The sequence below is a fragment of the Gracilinanus agilis genome, chromosome 3 (assembly GCF_016433145.1).
Source record: "Gracilinanus agilis isolate LMUSP501 chromosome 3, AgileGrace, whole genome shotgun sequence".
NCBI classification, from domain to species: domain Eukaryota; kingdom Metazoa; phylum Chordata; class Mammalia; order Didelphimorphia; family Didelphidae; genus Gracilinanus; species Gracilinanus agilis.
In genome coordinates, this window is record NC_058132.1 from 143,792,125 (window position 1) to 143,815,219 (window position 23,095).

The following is a 23,095-nucleotide window of genomic DNA, read 5'->3' on the forward strand; positions in this document are numbered from 1 at the left end:
CTAGAAAGATGTAATGCAGAAGGTGGCATGGAGACAGAAGATGAAATCTTATGTTTGAGAAACTACAAGAATTTTCAAATTGCTAGATAGAATACATAGAAGGGAGCAAAGTATAAGAAGACTAGCGAGGTGGTAAGGGGTCAAGTAATAAAGAGCTTTAAATGCCAAACAGAAAGACTTCTACTTAATCCTAGTTCTAATAGGAGCTCACTGATTAGTGAGGTGACATGGTCACACCTAAACTTGAGAAAAATCACCTTGGCAGCTCAGTGGAGACTGAAGTGACAAGGGGAGAAATTTAAGGCAAGGAGACCAAGGTTATAGTAAGAGACTGAGTGAAAAGTGATAAGGGCTTGAACTAGGGTTGTGGCTATGAGTGGAAAGGAGCTACATGTGGGAGATATTCTGAAGGTAAAAATGATAAGATTGTTGACAGATTCGATGTATGGTGTGAGTGAGTGTAAGGAATTGAGGATAACAGCAAGTTGACTAGGAAGATGATGGCACCCTTCATTGTAAAAGGGAAGTTCAAAAGAGAGATTTGTGGGAAAGATAGTGATTTATGTTTTGAACTTGTTGAATTTGAGATACCTAACAGACAGTTTGTAATGTGTGTCTAACTTTGGAGAGAGACTAGGATATATTGATAATGAATAGAAAGGTGATAGTTGCCTTGTATTTTGCTCCAGTCAGATCACAATTAAAGTTTTATGTTCAGTTCTATGTGCCACATTTAAGGAAGGACATTGATAAGCCAAAAAAGGTACAAAGGAGGCCATCCAAAATGGTGATTGGCCTCAAGTTTCTACCATATGATGATCAGTTGAAATAATCGAGATGTTTTACCTAGAAAAGGAAAGACTCAGGGGATGGCATGATAGCTGCTCTCATATATTTGAAAAACTAACTTTTTTTGTTCCTGTTTTCTCTCTCTCTCTCTCTCTCTCTCTCTCTCTCTCTCTCTCTCTCTCTGCCCCCTTCTCCCACCCCCCTCATAGAGTTTCCCTCTCTTGCACAGCATGAAAGTGAAGTGGCCACTCACAGGCCAACCCTATTGCTGATCAGCATGGAATCTTTGACACCACCCAATCCTTTTCTGATCTGGGTTCATCCCTCCTAGACAACCTTATGGTTCCCTTCTCCCAACAGGTTACCATATTGGTATAGGATCTATTGATTTTGGACTTAATTCAGTTCAGGATCCCAAACTCAAGCAACCCATCAGCCTCAACCTCCCTGTCAGTAGAGATTAAAGGCACTTCCCAGTGGTAAGAGTGACTAAACTTATTCTTTGACCCCAGGGCACAGAACTAGGAGAAATGGTTGCATGTTACAAATTGGAAAATGTAGACTTAACGTAAAAATAAACAGTTTAACAATTAGAGCTATCACAAAGTGGAATGGTTTGTCTCAGGAGGTATTAGAGGCCTTTAAGCCACTGATTGAATATGTTGTAGTATGGATTCTATTTTGAACATGTGTTGAACTAGATGGCTGATGACAAAGCATCATTTCTCCTTTTCCTTTGAGACCTTCCTTTAGGTAGCTAAGGAATTAGGGGATGGTGGGGGAGAGGGGGAGAGAAAAAGAACATGAACTAGGCGCTACAGTGTCCTCTTTCTCCACTCATTTCATCCTGCTTACATATAGTATATAGACATACTCATACAGTCCTACTCTCATAATTTCACACTTAATCATAAGCCACCTACTCCGTATCTCACAAACCACTCTTCTGGTGTGTCATGCTGGCTGTAAAGAAGATAGGAATGGGAGTGCTCAGTGTTTTACTATTGGTGAAATGAAATGAAATGAAATGAAATGAAACGAAATGAAATGAATGAGGAAATAAAGGAAAAGACAACCTAGACTAAATCATAGGATGAAGCAAAAGAAGACAAGGCAGGTGGTAAGGCCATAAACATTCATTAAATGCTTAAGGTGCCTGCCAGGCTCTATAGGCATACAAATACAAGAAAGGCATTGGCTCCCCTCAAGGAGCTTACATTTAAATGAGGGAAAACAACACATACAAAAGAGAGCTGACCAGGGCGAGAGGAGGGAATGTACATGCTTTGGGGCATGGTCTTAATATCTGGAAAGTCTGAAATGGAGCCAGAGGGGAACAAAAGTTGGCTGCCCTAGAAACCTCTCCAGAATGGAGAACTAGGGAAGAGCATTATCTATTTAGAAGAAAATGAGGAAGAATAGGAGTGAGCAAGTCTTAAAGAGTGAGTGATCAGAACAGAAAAAGAAAGGGAATGAAGGAAGAGATAAATAATGGAGGAGGAAAGGAAAAGAGAAAAATAAGGAAAATACTGAAAGGGTACATACTGACTTGATAATATTCTATATTCTGGCTTATAATATATTATCCTCTAATTGTTTCATGTGCTTGACTAACTCAGCAGTAGGCACAATGAAGATACTCAATAAGTATTTGCTAATTTGAGTTCATTCTATCCCCTCTTTTTTATCTAAAAAAATTAAAAATTAATTAAAATTAAATTAAACTAAAATTTTAAAAAGGAAGAAAAATGATAGCTAAACACGAAATTATCTGAATGGCAAGTTCAGGAAATAAGTATAAAAAGAGGAAATCTCAGCAAAGTATAAAATGTTGAAACTTTAACTACATCATAAATGTTTGTCCAGTTACCAATTTCTTTGCACCATGTGCCTTGTGGACATTTATTCGTTGGAAGGTATAAACCACAAAAGTGTCACTGCCACTGATAATGCCACTGGCATTTGTGATTTTGGGCTACGCATTTCTGAGACCTTGGTTTCTCCTCATGAAACGGGGAGTGGGGCAGACTAGGTCATCTCCAAGATCTCTACTCTGTATCTGAAGGTTTTGAAGAAGGCCCAAAGGCTGAAAATTCTTAATCTGCTATTTTCTCAGTTACCACTAGATGTCCCAGGAGGACACAACCTTACCATTTTCTAACCAGGCTGGGGATCTTATTATAGCCTCCGGGGTCAGGGAAATCAATAGCTAAAACATCTCTGTGGTCCCAGCTTGTCATTACCACTCCTTCTAGGGGGATGTTCATTCTGTTTTGTGTTTTGCTTTGGTACTCGTGGGCGTCAATGATGTAAAGAAGTCCTGTTTTCTATTCATGCTTGCATTCTGTGGTGGCTGGTGACTAATGGATTCTTTTCCGGAATAGACCCAAATGAGAATTTTCAGAAATACTAGAATAACCCTTTTGCTTTTGCCATGGCATTGGAAGCCTAACTGGGAGCTATAACTCTTTTAGGGATGATTCTCTCCTTTTTTTCCTTGCTGCTTCTAGTCGTCCCTCATCTTCATTCCCCACCTCACCAGTCTCTTAATACTTACTTTGATTCATGGTTATCTTTTATGCTTTTGTGAGTTTTTTCTCTTCCCCAAATTAAACTTATTCTTAAAGAAGAGATCGTATTATATATTTATTGATCCTTAAATGTAAGAATTTTTAAAAATTAAATTATATTTTTTAAATAAAAGAAAATTATAAGTCTTTGGCTTATTTCAAGTTGCTACAGCACTCTAGATGGCCCAGATGCTCAGTGCCCCAATGCTACCTTGGACTGTGGAAAAGTAGATAAGAGCATGCTGTGAATTAGCCCTCTACTGCTTTATTACACACCCTTTAAAGCCTGATATTTAAAGCCATCTACAAGCTAGCTTCAACCTCATCTTTCAGTCTTATTTCATACTACTGTCATCTCTATTTTCTAGCCTAGCTGGATTAGTGATGGTCTTCTTATCTAATCCTGACCACTCTCATCTTTGTACATCATGCACCTACCAGGTGGCACAGTGGGTAAAGAACTGAGTGGGCCTCAAATCAGGAAGACCTAAATCCAAATTTAGCCTTCTAGACTTATTATCCTTGTAACTGTGGGTAAGTTGGCCTCATTTTCCTCAACCGTAAAATGAGGATAATAGAAGTATCTCAAGTTGTTGAGGGTCAAATGAGGTAATATTTTTGAAGTGTTTAAACATGGTGCCTTGACACATAGTAGGTGCTATGTGAATGCTTATTCCTCTCCTTCATTTCTTTATTCCTTTATCAGTTTGTTTAATAAACATTTATTAAATGCCTACTGTATTCCAAGCACCATACTTATTTTGTGAAGTGATGACTGATGAAATGAAGGCGGGAAGGGAATAAGCATTTATATAGAGCCTACCAGGTACCAGGCATCATGAAAAAAATGAAACCATCCCTGTGTTCAAGGAACTTACACTCTTCAGGAGCATGATTGTGACCTACTTCCTCCAATATTCACTTACTGAAACCCTTATCTGTCTTCAAGTCCTAGCTCAGGTTCTCTCTTCTGCATGAATTCTTCCCTGATCCACCCACCCCAGTTGAAAAGGATGTCTTCTGGGACAACTAGGTAGCCTGGAGTCAGGAATACCTGGGTTCAAATCTGGTCTTAGACACTTCCTAGCTGTGCGACTCTGGGCAAGTCATTTAACACCAGATATCTAGTCCTTACCTTTTTTAGGAACAAATACTTAATATCAATTCTAAGACAGAAGGTAAGAGTTTAAAAAAGAAAAGAAAAAAAAAGGATGTATTCTACCTCAACTTTTCTTAAAGTCTCTTTTTTGTCCTAATTATACCCCAGTGTTCAATACTCTTATTTGAATACAAATTGCCTCCTTCCTATTAAATTGTGTTATGAGTGACAGGATTTGCTGTTTGTTCATCTTTGGAAAGCACAGTACCAAAGGCACATAATGTTTTCCTTGTTCATATTTCATAGAAGCAAAATGTCAGTGGAAAGAACACTATCCTTGGAGTCAGAGGAATTGTATCCAAATTCTGCTTCTGTCACTCCCTGTGTGACCTTGAGCAAATCACTTAGTTTCCCTATTCCTCAATTTCTTTCCCTCATCTATGAAATGAAGGGATTTTCATTTCAGATTAGGTGGCCTTTCAAGTTATTTTCTGCTCTAATTCTATGATCCCATGAATGGAATAGTAGTTGAATTTAACTGATCCGTTCCCTATCGACATATGTCTCATCGTATAGTAGAATAAAACTATTGTAATGCATTGAATAAAATGTCTCTTGGATGAAATTGTCTGAAAAATTTTTGGTTTGTGAAGCATTTGGGGATATTTAGATGGAAAGGAGCTGTAAAAATAAAAGCATTAATAAAATTTGAGCAGTTTAGAGCATATACTAATAATCTCCCCATTGACTTGATAGCTCTCTCTGAAAATAACAAAGGTTTCTGAGAGATTCATTATTTTATAACCCTCCCTGTGAGATTGTGTAGTAGGTAGAGAGAAGTTTCTCTTGGGCCCAAGGTCTCACAACCAATCAGAAAGAAGCTGAGACTTGGAGAAATAAAACTGGAGAATAGAGAGGGAGCCTCACTGTGGGTTCCTCAATTGACTGAGCTTTTCTTGAAGTGCTTCAGTGTCCTTTGAAAGCCAGGCTGGGGCTTTTCAAAGAACCAGTAAGTTTGGATTCCCACCAGCAGTTACACAAAGCTTACAAACCTAATTAAACAAGCCAAGAGTTCACAAACTTTGTTAGCCAAGATGAGGATCCATCTGTCTTGAATCTCTCCTGACAAGTAGGGGAGGGAAAGCTGAGTTCCCTTGGTTCTTGATTCCATGTGAAAGCAGGAAGCTTAATTAACTTTGGGTGCTCAACATCAAAATTCACATCAGGTGTGGGGGTAGGGGGTTGGGGGGGGTGGAAATAAAACTCACCAGAACCCAGAGAAATTGGAAGTGAGAACAAACAATTCCCCCAAATAACATTGAAAATAATGACTGAAGAGATTAGTAATGCAAGCTAAGGAAAGGGAGGATTGTCATAGGGCATGAGACTCCTTTGGAAGAAAGCCCCAGTGAGTCGCATATTCTCAGAAATTACTCAGAAAGCAAAGCTGCCCCCATTAGCCATTGAGCTTTGCAGAAAGTATTCATTGATGACTGTACTCAGAGGTATGGATGCCACCCAAACAGCTAATAGGATGATGAATGGTTCAGTCCAGGGTGGGGATAAGAGTAGAGGAGAAAGAAGTTCTTGACATCCAATTTTGAAGAGGCTTAGAGAAGATGAACTTTGGGCTTCAGTTAGATTCAGGCCTGTTCAATTCAGTTCAGTTCAAACAAACATTTATTAAGTATGTCTTCCTTGCAAAGCACAGTGGTAGGCAGCTCCAGAAAAGTGGAAAGAACCCTGGATTTGGAGTCAGTAGATGCACTTGATTGCCAGATGGGAAGGCCAGTTCTCCTACATACTAGCCTATTGACCTCAGACAAGCCCTATATCTCTCTGCTCCTGAGTTTCCTTTTCTATTAGATAAGGAAGATGGACTCAATAACTTCAATGTTCCTGTCCATTTTTTTATCTGTGGATCCTATAATCTCAGGAGTTATAAGTATATGTTACACAATAATTGTATGAATTACTATGATACAAATGTTATTTTTATATATATATATTCATAGATCTTGGACTGGATATAGCTAAGAGGCATAAGATGTGAAATTTGAATCTATGTCCTTTGACTCCTGAGCTAATGTTCTTTTTCCTATATCATGTATATAAGAGAGGTAGAAAAATAGTGCTTTTTGAGGTTCCAATGCATTAATGATTGGGGCCACCAAAGAAGACTTCCTGGAACACGTAATTTGAGCCTTAAAGAACAGGGTAAAAATTTAAGAAGGGATGGAGTTTGTCAGAGCATTCCAAGTATAGGAAATAGTGGAAGCAAGGATGTAAAGGTAGGAAAACTTGAAGCAGAAAGTTCCTAAAAATGTAACCTCATGGTTTGTTAAAGTAAAGGTTGCTAATTTACCCTGGGTATTAACAATTACTGTTAGATTTGGTCAAATTAGTCCCATAATAATATTACCTTTTTGTCCATACCTGTATCTACCAAGATATATCTGCCACTACTCTGGGGCATTTTTAGTCTTAGAGAATTGCCTTGTGGGGTAGTACATAGGTGGGAAGGACACTGAAACATTAATTAACTTTCCCAATCATATAATTAGTATAAATTACAAGATGAACAAAGGTCTTTCTTATGTCAAAGTCTTTCTACTTAGCAAGGCAGTACTTCTACATGCTCCATTGGGTCTGTATTTTGTGATATGGTGGATAGAGGGATGAGAAAGCAGGCAGAGAGGTAGATAGATGTCGAAAGAAATACTAGATCCACATTCAGACATTTTGGAATCAACTGTTTGTCCCGTTTTCCTCAACTATAAAAAGGAGATAATAATAGCAACTATATTCCAGCATTTTTGTGAGGATTAAATGAAACAATATTTATAATACACATAGTATAGTGGCTGACACATAGTAGGCATCAAATAAATGTTAACTCCTTCCCACTTTTCCTTTCCTACCTGAATGATATTGAATAAGTCATTTAACACCAAAATTGCTCAAATATTATCTTTTATATAAAGACATCTCCCCCCCTAAAATTTTTGTCTCATTTATTTTGCCTATACTTTTAGAAATTTGAAGATATTTTATTTTGCTAATTACATGTAATAATAATTAACATACATTTCCCAAACTTTCCCTTTCCCCACTTGGAGATGTTAAGTAATTTGAACTGAGCCATACATGTATTAACATTACATATACTCCTTCAAAAACCTTTACCTTCTGTCTTAGAATTACTACTAAGTACCAGTTCCGAGGCAAAAGAGCAGTAAGGGCTTGGCAGTGTCTTGTCCAGTGATACACAGCTAGGAAGTGTCTGAGGTCAATTTTGAACCCAAGACCCTCCTCATTACAAGCCTGGCTTTCTATCTAATGAGCCACCTAGTTGCCTTGTATATACTTTGTAATGTGTGTTATATCCTCCATTAGAAGGTAAGCTCTGAGAAAAGACAATTAAATGCTTCTTGATTGATTGATTGCCCAAGACCCTGTTCTCAAGGATTTTAGGAATAATAAGCCCCCCCTAAACTGCCAGACTTGCTCCTACCCAGTTCCTGAAGACATTATTGAAAGGAAAGATCATGATGGAGATGGAGTTCACCTTACTTATCATCACTGGTAGCAAATGTTGACCAATTGCCACCAACAGCTATGAAGGCATGACTATTTGAGGAATGTTAGCACCCTTAGCCCACTATTTCTGTGTGTAGCCCAAACCTCAATAACCATCAGCTCCTGTAGAGAAGGGGCTGGCCATCCCCACCAATGGCCACCTATAGGGCAAGCCAATTTAGCTGAACAGTAAGGAGCCTTGAGGGAGATAGAGTAGGCAGTATGTGACAGGTAGGTGAAACTACTACCACCTTGACTACCATCTTCCTTCAGGTCCTGATGGGCATAGCCCCAGACCCTAATCTACAAAGCTTTAGGAATAACAATGCTTCCAGCCTAGTGCCTGCAACCATCGTTCTGGCAAGCATCACTTGACAACCTCTCCTACAGGTACCATAGCCATAGTTACTGAAGATTCAGGGGAAAAAATAGTTCTTACCTCCAAAGTCCTTGGCACTGTCAAATGATTTAACTTCAGAAGTTTATCTAATTTCCTCAATGAACATGACCTCAAAGAAGTTGCATTACCATTTGCTTTCCACTATGTGCTAAGGACCAGAGGACCTTTCCATCTGATTTTAAACTGAAGTCTTCCATATGTGTTATTTCCCGTATTAGAATGTGAACCCCTTGAGAACAGAGACTGTATGACTTTCCTATTTTCCAGGACTTTGCACACACTAAGCATTTGATAAATGCTTTATCTGACACCTCCTAGTTATGTGACTCTGGGCAAGTCACTTAACCTGATTGTCTAGCCTTTGCAATTTTGCCCTAGGACTGATGCTTAGTATTGATTCTAAGACAAAAGATAAGGTTTTGTTTTTGTTTTTATTAAAAGGAAAAAATGCTTTATCCATTCTTTCATTTTTTTCATTCTTTGTGCCTCAGTTTCTTCATCAGTAAAGGGAGGGAGTTAGACTCAATGATCCCTCTAGGATCTCTTCCAGATCTAAATCTGATTGTAATCTGGTCTAGGGACAGTCCCAGGCTGGATTCTCTAATTTGCTTACAGATAAGAATTATGCTATAAACGGTATGTCTTTGTGTCAAGTAAGGTTTTTGGAGTTCTTTCTGGTATATGTGGTTTTCCTCAGATTTTAGGCAGAGGAGGGGTGCTACCTACTTCAGTGGAGTCACATGGCCCCTCCTTCATCCCTTGGTATCTCTTGGATCCCACCATCAAGAAGTGTTGGGTTTCTCATACCTCTTTTTTTAAATCTCTCAGGCCAAACTGTGGAGGTCTGCAACATTTCACTTCTTGTCAGATGTTTGTTTTTGTTTTTGTTTTTTTGGTTTTTTCTGGAAGCTTTCAAATGGAGTGGCCATTACTGAGACCTGTCTGAGCACATGATCCATTATTTTAAGATTTAATTCTTTCCACAAATTCTAGATGAAGTCTTCAATTATACTTGGTTAAAGACCTTTCCTCCCCCCCCCCCCCCCCCCCAGCCTCTTGCCTATGTCTCAGGGCAGAAGATTAAGTCAGAAAGTGTACAAATAGACAACTTTTCACACTAAGGTAGGGAGTGGTTGTTTTTGAATCGATGTCTGATCTCCTTGATGTTGAAATATTTAATTCAGTGTATAGAATTGGATTCAACTTGACTGAATCTATCTTCTCTTTCCTTGACCCTTTTTGTCCCTCCTGTCACCAATTTTTATTTTCAGTCTCAAGGCCTTTTAGTCTTTTCAACTTCTTATCATTTCTTTGCTGCCATAATTCAACCCTCTTCTGTAAGTGTTATAACCTTTAAACTAGTATTGGGAATTACTGCCTCAGACTAATCTTTTAGGTACCAGGCTGAGGAAAGGTAGAAGAAATTAGACCTTTTGGTCTCTATATTAAATCCTTCACCCACTGTTTTCTTGAAGTCTCACTTTCAATCCTGAACCAGCTAGTTTTCCTTCTGCCAAATGCTGTCTGTCATACTTGCTGTATTACACACAGTGTTTGGCAAAGGATAGGAAAAGACAGAAAGGAAATTTTCAAGGTCAAATCGAAACGTATTAAATGGCAACAAAATAAAGATGGTTTTTATTTCTTTTAAAAAATACCCCACAAACCTCTACTCCTCTGCAAGATAAGTCAGCATACCTTTATTTCCCAACCAAAATGCTTACAGGACTATTGCCACTTTTTCCTTAAGATGTTTGTATTTATATCTTTTCTCTAAATGTAATTCTATAGAACTTGTATTTGACTGACTCTGAAACACAGTAGTTGTATGTTGATGAGTGACTTTAAATTCAATGAAGACATGAATCAGAATGGCTTATGTTTATTTAGGCAATTGAAAGCTCATGTGTTCCAGAGAATCTGTATCTGTGGGATTCTAATAATGAATAATGGTGAATGATATTAATAATCTCATCACAAAAGACTGGGTAAATCTGAGGATTATAACCATGTGGCATGTGTTACATTCATGTGAAATACTAGTTAGTATACCAGTCAACAAAAACAATTTAAGGGAGAAGGAACAAAGAAGGGGAAAGAAGGGAATGAGAAGAGATTTGTTAAAGTTGTAAGACATTCTTGGAAAGAGAATCTTCATAACTTGTTCCCACCTACCCTTTCAGCCTCCTTAGATGCAACATTCACTCCTGCTCTCTGTGATCCAGCCAGACAGGCCTTCTCTCTAACTGGGGTCTTTGCAGTGGCCATCCATTATCACTAGAAGGCATCCCTTCCTTGCCTCTACCTTATAGAGGCTCACTCTTCCTTTAAGACACAACTCATGAACCACATTCTATGTGAGGCCTTTTGTGATTCAGCTCTTGTTGAATTAGTGTTTTTTCTCTCAAATTATCTTATAATTTGTTGTTGTTCAGTTGTTTCAGATATTCCTGATCCTTTGTGACTCCATTTGGGTTTTTCTTGGCAAAGATATTAGAGTGTTTTTTCCAATTCTTTCTCCAGCTCTTTTTATGGATGAGGAAACTGAGGCAAACAGGGTTAAGTGGTTTGCCCAGGATCACACAGCTAGTGTCTGAAGCTAGATAAGTTTTCCTGACTCCAGGATTGCCATTCTATTCACTGTGCCACCTAGCAGCCTACATTGTATTTATTGTATAAACTATATTGTGTTTATTCTTTATATTTATACCTTATATAGTTACATACTTAATTGTATCACCATTTAATGGAATGTAAACACCTTGAGGACAAAGTGTTTCATTCTTCGTTTTTTGTATCTCATACCTCCTGGCACGCATTATGTGCTTAATAAATGCATTTGATCTTTTGATTGATTATAAGCCTACAACTCTTTGATTCTACTTCCATTTTGCATCCAATTGCCAGGACCCCTTACTTGGTCATAGAGATTTCTTGATGTCAAAAAGTCAATCTTGCCAATTCAAAAGGAAACAGCCAGTGACCACCATAACATACTATAACACCAAGCCAAGCTTGGAGCCCTTCCTCAGCAACAAAGAATAGACTGATTCCCAAGCCTGAAAACTGTGGTCAGGAACTGACATACATTCTTGCTTAAAGGCTTAAAAGAAAGCTCATGCTAGGTTGAATTCTTAGGAAAGAGGAGTGTTTCCATTAAAGTCCTGCCATAGAAATGGCAAAGAAGACTGGTTTTTAAAAAACGTATATCCTTGGGGCAAAAAAACTTTAAAAATAGCCCTTCCAAGGAGAATTATTCATCTAAAGCAAAAATGATTTAGAGAAGAGCTATCATGATCCTTTTCATGGGCATGAACCAAGAAGAGAATAGCCATTTTAATAAGTTCATCTCCTTTCATCTCTCACTTAAAAAAAAGAAACCCAGCTTTGTTGCTGAAGTAGTAAGAGTTCTAGACTTGATATGTTTCTCAAATTGATCAGATTTGGGGCCTGGAATCAGGACTGAGTTCAAATCCAGCTTCAGACAATTGCTGGTTGTGTGTTCCTAGGCAAATCACTTGACCTCTGTTTGTCTTAATTTCCTCATCTATAAAATGGGAAAATAATAGCATCTGCCTTGCAGGGTTAAACCCTTAAGCTTATACTTGAACTAAGTCTGTGGGAACATTGTGTATGTGTGTGTGTGCATATGTGCATGTAGGCACCTCTCTGGAAGGGTATTACCTCCATTTTACAATTAAGGAAACTGTGGGAAAGAGGTCTTTTTTTTTAATTATTTGCCTATGATCACATAATAAGCGTTGAGAGAACAGTTTTGAATTCAGATCTTCCTGACTTCAAGCCCACATTCTTACTCACTACTGCCGAAGAGCACTGAGACCTGGCTGAGGAATTCTTCCTAATATAGTCCTTATAATCCTGGATGCTGATATAAAAATAACACAGTATATAAAAATCATCAGGAAAAGCTTCAAGGAAGAGATGAGTTCTTATTACAGAGGGATCCCTGTTATGTACAAGTTGGATTAAATGATCTTTGATGACCCTTCAAACTCTGAGATACTGTGCTTCTATGTCATCTATAAATTAGATTAAAATGCCATCTTATCGACATCATGGATAAAAATGTCAAACATGATAGGGCAAGCACAAGTCCCTGAGGTTGTCTACTAGATACTGCCTTCTTTGCTGACATCATCCCATTAGTGACTATTCTTTGTGTTTGGTCACTCAACCAGTCGCCTCTTCAACTGACTTTACTATTGTCTTCCTTGTATCTTCCCTTCTTGTCCAGGAAAGTAGTAAGACTTTGATAAATGCTTCCTTAAAGTCCAGGTATGCTGTGTCTACAGCACTCCTCTGACCTTTTAGCCTAGCAACTCAGTCAATAAAACAAATGACTTCAGTTTGGTGTCACCTATTCTAAATGAAGCCTTGATGGCTCCTATCAGAGATTACAATTTCCTGTTTTCTTCTGCCATCCATTGTTGTTGTTCAGTCATTTCTATTGGGTCAGACTCTTTATGACCCCATTTGATGTTTTCTTGGCAAAAAAATACTGAAATGATTTGCCAATTCCTTTTCCAGCTCATTTTCCAGATGAGGAAACAGATACAAACAGGATTCAGTGACTTAACCAGGGCCACATAGCTAGTAAGTGTTTAAGGCCAGATTTGAACTCAGGAAAGATGTCTTCCTGATTCTTAGTGTCCCCTACTACAATCCACTGTGTCCCCTAGCTGCCCTTTGATTCACAAGACTCCAGGAAAGTATAGACTCACCAATGTGAGATGTACTCCATTTGTTCAATGATTTCAGTCATATACAACTTTTTGTGACCTCCATGGACTTTTGTCTATGGAGTTTTCTTAGCAAAGATTCTGGAGTGGTGAGTGGTGGAGAAGAGAGACTTCTGTCTCAAATGGAAAAGAGAGGCTAAATGACTTGTCTGAGACCAAACAGCTAGGAATTTTTTGAGGCTGGATTTTAACTCAGGCCTTCCTGACTTCAAGCCCAACGCTCCATCAACTCCTAGCTACCTCAACTCTATCCCTAACTAAGAACTTATAATTTCTGTATTTCAAGCTGTGGCCCAGAAACCTAAATCTTATTCTTAGATACTACCTTATCAATTCAGTTCAACAAACTTGGATTCCTTGCTTGTCTTTTCAAGAGATCGTGCCAATTGCTGCTCATACAAAGAAAAAAACTCAAAGGCCCTTGTCCTTAAAGTGAATTATTCTACTTCAAAGTCTACATAGATGAGTATATTACAAAATTATTTGAGGAGGGAAACGTAGGGGTACCAATTAAAGTTTTATAGAGGAGGTAATACCAGAAGCAATACTGTGGTCAAAGTTACAATATACTACCTGAAAATAAAGAGAATATAAAGAATTCAGGAAATCTTGATGTAATGATGATATAATACTTCACTTATTTGAACAGACCCTGGAGTTCTCTCTGTCAAGCAGCTAATAACCTTTTGACTTGTCTTAATGTTACTGTGTTACTTCCAAAGGTGAAGGAACAAACAAAGAAATCTCTATTCTAGATTTGATTCTCACCATCAAGGAGGAACTAGTGACTGGGGTGGAAATGATTGGAACCCTGGACAGCAGAGATGGGATGAGCATATCATAGGATCATAGACCATAGATTTAGAACTGGAAAGGACCCTAAGAGGTCATTGAGTTCAACTCTCTCATTCTACAGATGAGTATCTGAAGCCCAAAGTAATCAAATGTCTTCCCCAAGGTCATAGACACAGTAAGTTTTTGTCTACAAAAGGAAAGGAATTCTACTGTCTTAACACTCATCCTCAGTTTTAGGTTCAAGAAGAGGAAGAATGGATTAGAGTCTACTAACTAAAGTTCTATAGAGACTGTCATGGCAAAGGGGTGGGATGGAAAACTTTCAAATGTGAAATTCTGAAGACAAGAAGAAAAGGTATTCCACAACAATTAACTTCAAGAGTTAATTGGCCTCTTGCACATTGGCTATGGGAGGGGGATGAGAGGATGGGAGGGAAAGAATATGAATCATGTAACCTTAGAAAATTTTTCATAATTAATCAATAAAATAAGAATAAATTTTAAAAAAGAGTTAATTGGCTTCAAAATTCTGGCATGGAATGCTGGTATTTTTGGACATGCCTATAAGAAATCTCTCTCCAAGGAATTTTCCTTCCCTTATTAATGGTGGTTATAGAGCTTCTTGGCAGAGAGATTTGTTATGACTTGATATTTCTGATTTTGTTAATATAGTTAGGAGATAGGATTTTTTTGCTAAATTAATGCCTCTATTCCTACTGCCTTCTCTCAATATTTTTGAAGAAAAAAATAAAAGGATACATGATATTTAGTCAAAGGTTTTAATAAAGAGTGAATTGGAAAGTCTACAAGATTTAAAAAAAATGTGTGAGAGAAAAGAATTACTCTCTATCACAGAATAAGTGGGTTTTTTTTAGAATCAGAGGAAATCATTTGTAACTATCCATAGAAAATCAAAAATAATCAAGGATTCTAACACAAATACATTTTTAAAGACTTTCAGATTTTTGCCAGATGTTCTTTTTCTGTCATTATTTAAAGACCCATCTGCACAGCTAATCTGAAGTTTCCTTCAAAAATCTTTGAGAATCCTATATCTAGATAAACATAATAGTATTTTTGAAGGGAGACAGATAATGGCAACGGGTAACATTTACATAGTGCTTTCAGGTTTTCAAATCTCTTTATATACTTTATCTCACTTGACTGTCACTCTAGCCCTTTGGGGAAGATGCAAATATAATCCCTTTTTTAAAAATGTGGAAGCAAGGCTGAGATAGTTGAAGTATCTGAAATAGGATTTGAACTCAAGTCTCCCTGACTCCCAGGCCAACGCTCTATCCACTACTCTACTCAATCCCTTCTATCTGCAAAACACAATGAAGGCAAATGAAAAGTTTTCATTCTAAGATGCCCTTGACCTCTTTATGTTGATCTTAATAATCACAATAGTAAAAATAACAGCTAGCATTTACATAGCACTTTAAGGTTTGCAAAAGGCTTTCCACTATGATTTCATGTCATCCTTACAACTCTGGGAAGTAGTTGCTATTATTTCACTTATTTTATATATGAGGAAATTGAGGCAGACTAAGATTAAATGACTTGGCCAAGGTGATGAAGCTAGCATCTGAAGACAATTGAACTCAGGTTTTCCAACAGTTTGTATTCATGTACAGGTTGGAAATCAGTCATTGTTCTTCCTCTTTGGAGGGCTTAATGTGGGAAGGAAAAGGGGCTGGAAAGTGACTGCCTCAATTTGGAGTAGAGAAGAAGGCAGCGAAGGGAGGGGAGAGGTAGAAAGAAGAAATAAAAGGGAGAAAATCCAGAAGACAGAATATGCTCCTCGGTGTGCCAGAGTGATCGTGGCTATTTGACAAGGACAAAAGAAAATGAGTTAGGATATCTAGGTTCCAATTCACTTTGCCACTCTGTCAGAGAGAGATGACCTTTGCTAAATGAGAAATGTCACAAAAAATATGTGTGTGTGTGTGTGTGTATGTATGTATGAAAAAAATTCTTATAGGTCTTACAGAACATTTTTTCCCTCAACGACTTGGATTTAATTCTGTTTCTTCCAGTTTCATGCCTTTGAAAATACACCAAATCAATTGTTTTTCGTTCCAGAAGATAAGCATCACAAGACCTCTCTTCCCTCCAACATAGTTTTCCAAAGGGCATCTTTGCCTTCCTGGGGCTTTCTTAATTTGCTGCTAATATCTAAAGGTTACTACCCCTTGTGAAAAAGGGAGTCACCAGTAAAGCTCAAGATTGCTCACACTATCTATTTCTAACTCAGTTTCCTATAGAAAGGATCTGTTTTAAGGCCTAGAGACAGGAGGTCCTAGGTTCAAACCCGGCCTCAGCCACTTCCCAGCTGTGTGACCCTGGGCAAGTCACTTGACCCCCATTGCCCACCCTTACCACTCTTCCACCTATGAGACAATACACCGAAAAGTACAAGGGTTTTAAAAAAAAAAGAAAGGATCTGTTTTATATTCAGGTTCACATTCTTAGCCTTCAACATTCCAGTTATAAATCTCAAATGATGATAGATTAAGATTGTAACCCTTCCTTCATAGGTAGCTGTCACGTTCCTTACTAGTCTTCTATAAACATTCCTTCCTTCCTTAATTAGCCTGCATTTTGACTTCCTTTCAGGGCTGTCCTTTATAGTGTGCCAGAGTTATTCCAAAGTATTTTAATGCCCAGATAGAATTAGCCTTTGTCATGTTTCATGTTTGTCCTTTCCATTCTAGAAGCAGGGAAAGGAAAACCTAGTGTTCTGGGCATTGATGAAGAGGATTTGAGTTATAGCAGAGTCTATAAATAAAAGATAAGGACCAACCACTCCAGTCATCTGGATCTAGGGGGTGCCTCAAGCTACTGATTCAGAAAGCTTGAAGTAAGAGAGTACACAAATATTTGTTTTTAAAGTAAGGCATGGGTCAGAAATCAGGGGATACATAAGTATCAAAGTCCCAAGATAAAGCAAGTAGAGTCATGAACCAAGCCAATAAAGAGAAATAATTCTTGCCTCATCCTTTTTTATCAGCCTCCTGCTAGGATAGGAGTTAAGTCAACAATTTTTCAATTCCATAAGAATTTACTAAATGTCTACTATATGCAAAGCACTGTGCCATTGCTGAAGATATTTGAATGGGCCTGTGATCTCATTGATGTGGCTCTTTCTTCCACTGATGCAGATTACAACCTGTCTATGCCTAACCACCCTATGTGATTCTGATTTATGTCTTCCTATTATGTGACAGGATATCAGGTGATAGTACTAGCTTTAGAGTCAGAGGACTTGGGTTCAAATATCCTTCTACTGCTCACTACCTAGAGTGACCTTGAAGTGGGTGATGTGAGAAATGACCTCAGATGTGTGTGGAGAGGGGAAGGGAGCAGCACCCTCTGGCATGTGTGCCATAGGTTTGCCAGCACAGCTCTAGAAGATTATAAGCACCTCTAAGGCAGTGTCTATGTATGATAGATATTATAGACTCTGAAAAATAAATTAGAATTCAGAGGCCAATGAAGTCACTGAGTTGTTTAGTGCCTTAATTTTCCTTTATAAAATAGTGGTTGAACTACATGACTTCTTTGGTCTTTTCTGGCACCAAATTTATTGTCATCTGATTCCATGAGTTTCCCCTGGCCTCCGTTTCCTCATGGGTAAAATGAGAGGATTGGACTAAATGATCTGAGTTCCCTTCCTACTTTAGATCTATGATATTATAATCCCATGATCCAATGGATAATAGTGGAACACCAGGGTTGTAATCTCTTGTTGCCATTATGTGACCAACTCCTCTTCTTCCCTCATACATTTTTCTGATTATATCCATTTTTCTGGTTCCATTTTATAGTTCCTCATTGGTTATATACAACAGCCTGCTCACACTTCACCATGAGCCTCTCATTGGCCTCTGAATTCTAATTTATTTTTCAGAGACTATAATATCTACCATACATAGACACTGTCCTAGAGGTGCTTATAATCTTCTAGAGCTGTGCTGGCAAAGCTATGGCACACATGCCAGAGGGTGCTTCTCCCTTCCCCTCTCCACATGCATCTGAGGTCATTTCTCACATCACCTGCTCCTCTGCCCAGCAGCCCAATGGGAGCTCTTCCTCCTCCTATCTGTGGTAAGGGGGCGGCTCACATGCAGCCTGAGGATGCATTAGGCACTTGGTCTCTAAAAGGTTCATCATCACCATTCTAGCAGCATGGCCTCTCTGGAATCTTAGGTGGGAGAAGATGAGCCACAGGAAAGAAATGGTAAGTGGAAGTGTCCAGGCTAAGTAGAAGATATTGACTGATAGGAAAATAGTCACAGTTCTCTACCTTGCAGTATGGAAGCCAATAGATAGTGAAGACAAATGAATCAGCATGGTTTCCATAGCCCTTCCTAGACCACGTGTCAGGGAAATGAATATTTTTTGCGTTTAGTTTACATTTTGGTGCCAATGCTTCTCACCTCCCCCACCACTTGCACTCAGCTCTGGGCTTTAGTAGTTGCCCTAATTTCCCTTCTAAGAACACTTCTGCTGTGGGACTCAGATCCCTGTCTTATTCAACACTTTGTATATGGTTTGCATAATATTACTCAAAGACTTTCTCTTTTTTTTTCACTCTCTTTCATGTGTGGCATATGGAAATCAGCTTCATTACTTTATAGACATATCAGGCAGATGCTGAGGCCTGTAGCACAAATTGGACCCTGGCCAAATTCACTGATAGGGCTAATGCAGAGGAAAGCTTGATGTGGAACTTAGGAAACAGTGAAATTAATTCAAAAATCATTTCATTGAATTGAACACAGCAGGTTAGAAATCAATTGTCAAAGTAGTCTCCCCTTTTTAATTTAATGGAGTGGTTTGGTTTTTAATATGGTGTCTTCCTTTCATTTCATTGATGGCATAGAAAGATGGCTTCAGAATCTGAAGGCCTTGGGTTCAAATTCCACCTCTGACACATACTGGTTATTCTATTGCATGCAAATCATTTAACTTCTCTTTATCTCAGGCCCAAGCAAATGGGAAGCATTGAAAAAAAAAGTAAACTTTGTACAAAATTCCTCATATTTCTTTCATTGGCCCCACTTTGAGAAGCATGAGGAAGCCATGTTAATTCATTTGTCTTCAATAACTATTGACTTCCATACTACTATTCTAAGACCCTAAGATAATAATAATAAAAGCTAGTATTTAGATAGCAATTACTAGGTGTCATAGGTAGCACAGACACTGTGCTAAGGGCTTTACAAATTAGAGTCTCATTTGATCTTCATAACAACTCTGGGAGATGGGAACTAATGTTATCTCCATCTTAAAGATGAGGAAGCTGAGGGAGATAGTGGTTAAGTGACTCACCCATACAACTCTGAATAAATCTGAAGTCTTTTGAACTCAGGCCTTTCTGACTCCAAGTCCATTATGCAAACCATATAAAGTGTATGACTCCAGGTTCCCATTATGCAAATCATATATAAAGTACATGAGCCACCTATCTGCAGAACAATTGTAGATCTACATTTCTATTCTAGTCTATAAATTACTCATTACAAGAAGAAACTTTGAAAGTTCCAGGCATGGGGGAATAGCCAGTGAACAATCTTGGAGTTGGGAAGTGAAATGTCCTGTGCCAGGTAACAGTAAAGAAGCCAGTGTCACTGGATCACAAGGTATTTGAAAGATAGTAATGAATGGAAATTTGGCAAGGTAGGAAAGGTCCAGGTTATAAAGGGGCTTTAAAAGCCAAATGATTTGAAACTTGATCCTTGAGGCAATTAGGGATCTCCTGGAGTTTTTTTGAAAAGTGGGATGACGTAGCCAAACTTGTACTTTAATTTGTTGAGCAGATTTTGATTTGATTGCTGAGCAGAGGTTGAGCTGATATGTGAAGAGACTTGAGGCAGGTAGACCAACCGGCAGGCTATTGCAATGTTTCTGGCATTAGGGGATGAGAACCTGCACTAGAGCGATGGCAGTGTCAGAGGAGTGATGGGGACATATTCAAGAGATGCTGCAAAGATTGAATTGATAGAATTTGGCTATAGTTTGGACATGGAAGGATGAAAGAGAATGAGCAGTCAAAGATGATACCTAGGTTGTAAGCATAAGAGACTGGACTGGGAGGATGAACAGGAAGAGACCTCGAGAGTTCATTGAGTTTACCCTTCTTTAAAAGAAAAAAAAGATCAGAACATGGAGTTTCAGAAAGGTTGAGTTGCCAAATATTACCCAGAAGAGCAAACAGCAGGGCCAGAATTCAGGCTCAAGTTCTCTGGTTCCAAATCTACTACTCTTTCCAAACACCACTCTTCTTTCTGTGTCTCTTTGAGCAAATCAACTCTACCTCTCTAGGTTTCAGTTTCCTCAGCTGTAAAATGAGAAAACAGGACTAGATCACTGTAAGGTCCATCATATCTTTACATGTATGGTCCTGTTTCAGCAGCTAAGAAGATACTATCACTTGGAGCACTACTGGAAAAGGGGTAGGGGGAGAGAAGGAGAGTGAGCATACAATCCTATCAGGTAAGCATGGAGGAAACAAAGGGAGAAAAGCTTCTTGTTCAATAAAAAATGGGAACCTATCACAAGTGTACTTAAGGATCAATATTGGATTCAAATCCTAAGTCAGTCAGGGAACAAGGATTGATTAATAAATTATTGTGCTCCTTTAAGTGCTAGGGATACAAATACAAAAACAAAGGCAATACCTACCCTCAAAGAACTTCGATTCTTATGGGGAAGTAGGATAAATGTATAGAAATATAAAGTAGATGGAGGGCAATCTTAGAGAGGAAGGAACACTAGGTGGTGGTGGAAATGGACAGGAAGTACTTGATCAGAGACTAAAAGGAAGCCAGAGATTCTCAAAAGCAGAGGCAAGGAGCAAAGAGCGTTCTAGGGATGGGGTACAGATAGTGCAAATCCATAGAGAAGAGTGTGGACAGTTGCAACAGTCTTTTAGTTGGTCTCCATGCCACAAGTCTCTTCCCACTTCAGCTCATCTTCTACTTAGCTGTCAATTTGATCTTCCTTAACACCATATCACATCCCTATTTAATAAAATCCAGTGGTTCACAGATTATCTCCAGGATCAAATATAAAATCATCTGTTTGGAATTCAAGGCTTTCCATAACCTGGCACCCTCCTAGCTTTCCAGTCTTTTTATGTCATACTCACACTGGCATTCTCTATGATTTTATGACAATGACTTCTTTGCTATTCTTCAGACAAGATACTTATCTCTCACATCTGAACATTTCCATTTGTTTTGCCTTAGACCTATTCTCTCTCTCTTTCTATTCTATTTCTCTTTTCTCTAATTCTTTCCCTCCTCATCTCTGCCTCTTGCCTTTCTGGTTTCCTTCAAGTCAGCTAAAATCCTCCCTTCTGATTCCCTTTAATACTCATGCCATCCTTTAAGATTATCTCCAAATTTATTCTGCATATATCTTTTTGGGACATAGTTGTTCATGTAGTTTCCCTCTTTAGATTACTGAAGAAAGAGACAGAAAAGGGGATGAAGAATTCCTTAACTGGAGATTCATATTCAGGATGGGGATTCTTTTTATAAGAGCACCTAGGTGACATGCAGGAATTAGAATATATTGGCCTAAAGTAGCAATCAAGAAGTGTGCTCAAATTTTACTTACTAGCAGTGTGATGGGGCAAGCCCTTAACCTTTGTTTAATAGTCAACTAAAGATACAAATTAAGGATACAAATGTGAAAAGATTGTCCCTTCCCTTACAATCTACTTATAACCTAATGGGGGAAGGTAACATATAAAAGAAATTGAAAAGTTGGGGGTGTAGGAGAAGATACTAGGGCTTGGAGCATGATGGAGTCCAGTCCAAGAGAAGGTATCTGTGTGGGAAATGAAGAGAAGGCTTGCTCGTTTGAACATATTTGTTTGTTTTGTACTCCCCCATTAAATTGTGAGCTCCTTGAGGGCAGAGATTTTCATCTTTTATCCCCAGCACCAAGTACAGTGCCTTAGCACATAGTAGGTGCTTAACAAATATTTGCTAACTAACTTTTAGGTAAACTTTAAGACCCCTTCCAATTCCAAATCCTCTTGTCCCAAGTCACTGTCACTGAATGGCAATGAGAAGTAAAAAGAAGAGGTAATTTCTTTTCAGAATGTTTCTGAATGCCATTTGAAACCGAGAGCAAGGGCACTTGAAAAACTCAATTCTTGGATCTCCTCTCTAAAACAGACAAATACAAAGCCTGAGAACCTTTTAACACTAAAGTCAGTCTTGCCCCTACAGCGATCTCTCCCCCTCTGCTAATTCTCTACCAAATCAGAAACACCTGGAATAACACACTTCAAACATACCCCATAGATTTTATTGCTATAAACAAACACTTCAGTGATGCAATCCAGGGCTCAACAAATTGGAAAACCTCCTGCTATGGGCTTAATGGGATGAGAATAGATTAAGTCTGTGAAAAGTGCTGGTTGGAGATTGACAGCCCAGGATTTGCCAGGAAGCCTGAGAATTCTGCGTTGCCACTGTCCCAAGCCTCATTGCTTCAGAAGGAAGAAAATGCCCAAACAGCACCTTCCTACCATCACTTAAATCTGAAAGTCACTGCATGCCCATGAGTGATACACAAGGAAAAGGTATCTTCTCATCTTGCAAGCATTTGTATTGGGGATGTTCTGAACCTAAGAGCAGACAGGCAGGAACCTTCCCACCTCCCAAAGACCATTAGCTTTGACGTGCCATGTGTCATTTCGGAAGGTAATTTTCTCAAGATTTACAATTAGATCTGGGATTTGACCCATGACCTTGATGTCATGGAGTATCACTTATATGGTATGATTTACTGGGGATGAGATCCTCTAAGTCACTCAGGTAGAGCCTATGCTATCTTCTTTTGCATCTTGTACTCTTTCCCCTACCTACAACACAGAATATTTGTGCCACACATTTTATCTTTTGTGGATAGTCGGCCAAAGTTGTGGCCTGGGTGTCTTCTCCAGAGATCTGGTTGCTGCTGTGCCAAGGGGGAGAAGACAGTTGGTGAGATTTGGGCTGTAAGATTCCTACCCAACTCTTACCATTACTAGAGGTGGGATGGATGGAGGGAGGGATGACTAAGGGAAGGAAGGAGTCAG